We start from the raw sequence: 6,864 nt of genomic DNA, 5'->3' as shown, positions 1-6,864 counted from the left end.
GGTGCCAGAGGCATATAGAAGAGAGTGGGGATGCAGAATAGAGCAGGGTGCCAGAGGCATATAGAAGAGAGTGGGGATGCAGAATAGAGCAGGGTGCCAGAGGCATATAGAAGAGAGTGGGGATGCAGAACGGAGCAGGGTGCCAGAGGCATATAGAAGAGAGTGGGGATGCAGAATAGAGCAGGGTGCCAGAGGCATATAGAAGAGAGTGGGGATGCAGAACGGAGCAGGGTGCCAGAGGCATATAGAAGAGAGTGGGGATGCAGAACGGAGCAGGGTGCCAGAGGCATATAGAAGAGAGTGGGGATGCAGAACGGAGCAGGGTGCCAGAGGCATATAGAAGAGAGTGGGGATGCAGAACGGAGCAGGGTGCCAGAGGCATATAGAAGAGAGTGGGGATGCAGAACAGAGCAGGGTGCCAGAGGCATATAGAAGAGAGTGGGGATGCAGAACAGAGCAGGGTGCCAGAGGCATATAGAAGAGAGTGGGGATGCAGAACGGAGCAGGGTGCCAGAGGCATATAGAAGAGAGTGGGGATGCAGAACGGAGCAGGGTGCCAGAGGAATGTAGAATAGAGTGGGGATGCAGAATAGAGCAGGGTGCCAGAGGCATATAGAAGAGAGTGGGGATGCAGAACGGAGCAGGGTGCCAGAGGCATATAGAAGAGAGTGGGGATGCAGAACGGAGCAGGGTGCCAGAGGAATGTAGAATAGAGTGGGGATGCAGAATAGAGCAGGGTGCCAGAGGCATATAGAAGAGAGTGGGGATGCAGAACGGAGCAGGGTGCCAGAGGCATATAGAAGAGAGTGGGGATGCAGAACGGAGCAGGGTGCCAGAGGAATGTAGAAAAGAGTGGGGATGCAGAATAGAGCAGGGTGCCAGAGGCATATAGAAGAGAGTGGGGATGCAGAATAGAGCAGGGTGCCAGAGGCATATAGAAGAGAGTGGGGATGCAGAACGGAGCAGGGTGCCAGAGGCATATAGAAGAGAGTGGGGATGCAGAACGGAGCAGGGTGCCAGAGGCATATAGAAGAGAGTGGGGATGCAGAACAGAGCAGGGTGCCAGAGGCATATAGAAGAGAGTGGGGATGCAGAACGGAGCAGGGTACCAGAGGAATGTAGAAGAGAGTGGGGATGCAGAACGGAGCAGGGTGCCAGAGGAATGTAGAAGAGAGTGGGGGCATAGAACGGGGCAGGGTGCCAGAGGAATGTAGAATAGAGTGGGGATGCAGAACAGAGCAGGGTGCCAGAGGCATATAGAAGAGAGTGGGGATGCAGAACGGAGCAGGGTACCAGAGGAATGTAGAATAGAGTGGGGATGCAGAACAGAGCAGGGTGCCAGAGGAATGTAGAAGAGAGTGGGGATGCAGAACGGAGCAGGGTACCAGAGGAATGTAGAAGAGAGTGGGGATGCAGAACGGAGTAGGGTGCCAGAGGCATATAGAAGAGAGTGGGGATGCAGAACGGAGCAGGGTACCAGAGGAATGTAGAAGAGAGTGGGGATGCAGAACGGAGCAGGGTGCCAGAGGAATGTAGAAGAGAGTGGGGGCATAGAACGGAGTAGGGTGCCAGAGGCATATAGAAGAGAGTAGGGATGCAGAACGGAGCAGGGTGCCAGAGGAATGTAGAAGAGAGTGGGGGCATAGAACGGAGCAGGGTGCCAGAGGAATGTAGAAGAGAGTGGGGATGCAGAACGGAGTAGGGTGCCAGAGGCATATAGAAGAGAGTGGGGATGCAGAACGGAGCAGGGTACCAGAGGAATGTAGAAGAGAGTGGGGATGCAGAACGGAGTAGGGTGCCAGAGGCATATAGAAGAGAGTGGGGATGCAGAACGGAGCAGGGTACCAGAGGAATGTAGAAGAGAGTGGGGGCATAGAACGGAGTAGGGTGCCAGAGGCATATAGAAGAGAGTGGGGATGCAGAACGGAGCAGGGTGCCAGAGGAATGTAGAAGAGAGTGGGGGCATAGAACGGAGCAGGGTGCCAGAGGCATATAGAAGAGAGTGGGGATGCAGAACAGAGCAGGGTGCCAGAGGCATATAGAAGAGAGTGGGGATGCAGAACGGAGCAGGGTGCCAGAGGCATATAGAAGAGAGTGGGGATGCAGAACAGAGAGTGGGGATGCAGAAATGAAAAAAAAAGGGGAATTGCACTATATGTTAAAAGCTGGCTAAACCCAAAAATAGTTGACTGTGACGAAGAGGGTAGAATACTCATAATAGAAATCGAAATTAATTTTAAAAAAAACAAATTTAATTGTGATTTATGCTCCCAATAAAGACCAAAAAACCTTCTATAAAAAGCTGTACCAAAAAATAATAAAAATTGAAAAGGGAAATATTTGTGTGATTGGTGATTTTAATATAATAATAGACTATGATAAAGACTATAAAGGTAAAGAAAAAAGTAAAAAGAAAAAAACAATACCAGAAGAACTTAAAGATATTATAGAGGAATTCAAATTAAAAGACACATGGAGGGAAAGACATAGAGATGAATGTAAGTATACTTACTACTCACATCCGCACGACTCATGGTCCAGACTAGACATGATATGGACAAGCATAGAACTACAACAAGAGATAATATCAGCAGAAATAGAACCTAACCTTTGGGCTGACCACAATCCAGTAAGTATCACAATTAGAGGAAACCAAATTAAAAAAAAAAATGGACAATGAATACAAAAATTATACAAGAAAACAAATACAAAGAATTTGCAAATAAAGAATTAGATATTTTCCTAGAAAAAAACTGGAATGAAGACACAACTATACAAAACATATGGGACACAACCAAAGCATATATAAGAGGGATAACTATTGCATACACTAGCAAAAAAAAACAAGGATAAAAATAGAGAGATGAGAGAAATTCAAAAAGAATTAGAACAAATAGAAGCCGAGTGGATAAAAAATCCGAAAAAAACCGAACTAAAGGAAAAAAAAGATGTAATTAAACATAAAATAAATTTGATAGCACAAGAAGAAATAGCCCAGAAAATTAAAAATGCTAAACAAAACTACTTTGAACACGCAAACAAACAGGGAAGGTGGCTCGCCTATAAAATTAAAAAACAGAAAGAGAAAAAATATATTCAACAATTAGAAGATGAAAAGGGAGAAAAACAAATTGACATAGAAGAGAAAAAAAAGATAATACAAAATTACTTCCAACAGCTATATAGGAAAGACGATATAAAAGAAGAAGAAATAGACCAGTAACTAAACGAGATTGAACTACCCCAAATATCGGAGAGTAATATAGTTATAATGGATAAAAATATAACTATGACAGAACTAGAACTAGCAATTAAAAAACAAAACAATAACAAAACCCCAGGAGTAGATGGAATACCAGCCGAATACTATAAAGAAATATATGAACCAGTTAAAAAATTACTGTTACAGATGCTGAATGAAGTGTTAGACAAAGGAGCAATGCCGGAATCCTGGAAGGAAGGGTTAATAACACTAATACCAAAAGACCCAGAACAAAAATATTCAATAAAACAATACAGACCAATTGCATTACTAAATTCAGATTACAAAATTTTTACAACAATACTAGCAGAAAGGTTTAAGGGGATAATTAATGAAATCATACACCCAGATCAGAATGGCTTCTTACCAAACAGAAATATAAAAAATAATTTGAGAAACATTATAAATATTTTAGAATACTATGAGGCAAACCCTGGAAAAAATTTGGCCCTAATATTTTTAGATGCGGAAAAAGCCTTTGACAATTTGATTTGGAACTTTTTTATTAAACAACTGATTAAAATGAAATTTAAAGAGAAATTTATAAAAGCAATTAGGACAATATATTCAACACAATCGGCAAAAATTATAATAAATGACCAATTAACACAAAACATAAAAATTGAAAAGGGAGTACGACAAGGATGTCCGCTTTCCCCATTAATATTTATTTTGGCCATAGAAATTTTATTAAAACAGATAAGGTTAAACAAAAATGTTAAAGGATTAAATTTGAAAGGACAAGAATACAAAATCCAGGCGTTTGCCGATGACCTAGTATTTAACATTGAAGATCCCATAGAATCAGGGGAAGTTTTATTGAAGGAAATTAATGAATTCGGCAAAGTAGCAGGACTAAAAATTAACAAACAAAAAACCAAAATATTGACAAAAAATTTAACAAATACAGAGAAAAAATTATTAGAAGATAGATTAGGTTTACAAATAGTAAAAACAGTTAAATATTTGGGAATAAAATTAACAGCAAAAGCAATTACAATAAAAGAAGATAATTATTTGGTTTTAATAAAAGAAATTAAAAGGAAACTAGAAAAATGGAACAAATTGCCTATCTCACTAATAGGCAGAATCTCAACAATCAAAATGTCTATACTACCCAAAATTCTATATTTATTCAGAACGATACCAATTATATTAAAAAAAAGTTTCTTTCAAAAATTAAATAGAATGATTACAAATTTTGTCTGGGCTGGAAAAAAACCTAGAATTAGAATTCAATATCTACAAGATAATATTAAACAGGGAGGATTTGGGCTACCAGACTTTAAATTATACTATAACGCATCGATTACGGACTGGTTGAAAGATTGGTTTAAATTAGAAAATAAAAGGCTACTAATATTAGAAGGACACGATATGAGAACAGGGTGGCATGCCATTCTATGGGAAAATAAAGAAAAAACGCATAGTTATTTCAAACAACATATAATAAGGAATTCACTATACGCAACCTGGAAAAAAATCAAAAAAATTTATTACCATCAAATACCGAAGTGGTACTCGAGCTTGAAGGCGACGATATACCCAAACTCAAGAGAATTAAACAAAATGCTAAATTACTACCAAACACTAGAAAAAAACGGGGAATTAAAAACAAGGGAACAACTAGAGGAAATTGGAATTAAAATTGACTGATGGACTTATAATGTAATTAAATCAAAATATCAAGAGGGGAAAAATAAAGAAATACAAATAAAAGAGATAGAATTAGATAAGATAATTCTAGGCCAAGAAAGGAAAATGATTTCCAAAATATATAGATACATGTTACATCACAAAATGGAGGAACATATTGTTAAAAACAATATACATAGTTGGGGCAGAAATTTAGGTTACAGCATAAGTTTAGATAAATGGGAAACAATTTGGACTAAAAATTATAAATTAACAAAATCAACAGCTTTTAGGGAAAACACATAAAAAATGTATTACCGGTGGCACCTTCCACCAGCAACATTGGCTAGAATGTACAAAGGAATAAAACCAAAATGTTGGAGATGCAAAAAAATGGGGACCTATTACCACATTTGGTGGACCTGCCCAAAAATAAAAAAAATTTGGATCAAAATGCAGAATTGGATAGAAGAGATATTACAAATAAAGATAAATAAAAAGCCCGAAGCCTTTCTACTTGGAATTATAGATCAAAAAATTGAAAAAAATAAATATTATTTATTAATTCATATACTGACAGCAATTAGAATAGCGATAGCTCAAAATTGGAAACAACCCGAACCACCAGACGACAATTTGATAATTAACAAAATTTTAGACTGTGCTGAATCTGATGCGTTAACAATTAAATTAAAAAACAAAGAAGACTCCGAACATGATAAAACCTGGAAACACCTTTATAATTGGTTCAAGAAAAGAAATAAAACTCAAAAGAAAATACAAAATTAACAATACTTTATATCCTTTTTATTACAAAATTACAAAAGACATATATACAAAAAACCTGTTTATAAAGAAAAATCTGTATGATATTAAAGAAATGGAATATGAATGAAAGAAGGCGGATAAAAAAGAAACAAATGATTGAAGGAACAGTGACAACCTACAAGAGAAAATGGTATATACTGAGGATATAAAATGCTTCACCAGAAAATAATTTAAAATTAAAAATCATTCACAACTTACCTCCTAAAGGGGTACATAAGTACAAATATTATAAAATATATTAAGTGAATAGTTATTGTCATTAATGTACTTAAATAAGCAATTAGATGTTAAGAATCTTTTTTTGTTTGTTTGTTTATTTGTTTGTCAAATTTGTTTGTCTGTTTGTTACATGTGGATTCAGATTTGTATTAATATATGATATAAAACAGATATTGTGTGTAAATGTGTATATATATGTAATAAAAAACTTTTTAAAAAAAGAGATTTGAACTGCTGACCTTCAGATCTATAAGTCAGCTTCAGTGGCCTGCACTACAGCACTCTACCTGCTGCGCCATCCCGGCTCAACTTTCCAGCAGTTATATAATTATAATTAAAATAATTAAAATCAATTTGAAAAAAAAGAAATAAACCTATCTATCTTATATCACTATGTAATATATTCAATCTTTCTTCCTCTTTCTTTGCATGCTTCCGCCCCCCTCTTCATTGTCTAGTCTTGCTCGCTCCTCACCCCACCCACTCGACATCTTTCCGGGGCCACCGCCATTGGCTGACTCCCTCAGTGGGGCCGAGCCACCCAGGTAGGAGGGCTCGCTGGCCGTGACAGCAATGGGGGGGAAGGAAAGGGAAGCGCAGCTTTGGTGTTCATCCCCCTCCTCCTCTGACAGCCCATCTGCTGTGCTGAGTGGGTGGGCAGGGGAGCGGCGTTTGCACCAGGTGGGAAAACCTATCCGCTCCTTCCAAGCAGCAGCTGGCCCGGTGTATAGAGATGGGTCCAACCTAGCCCAACGTTTTTCCTCCCTGATGGGCCTTGGGCCTTGCGCCAGGAGTAGAGAGATTGAGCGCGCTCTGCCTCTCCGTCAGAATTGCCTCGAAAGCAGGTGAGAGAGGCAATGCCCATGCCCACCAATGGAATGGTAGAGAGAGAAAGGAAAAGAGAGAAAGAAAGGGAGAGA

This window comes from Erythrolamprus reginae, assembly GCF_031021105.1.
Source record: "Erythrolamprus reginae isolate rEryReg1 chromosome 13 unlocalized genomic scaffold, rEryReg1.hap1 SUPER_13_unloc_12, whole genome shotgun sequence".
NCBI lineage: Eukaryota > Metazoa > Chordata > Lepidosauria > Squamata > Dipsadidae > Erythrolamprus > Erythrolamprus reginae.
This window is presented reverse-complemented; position numbering follows the sequence as displayed.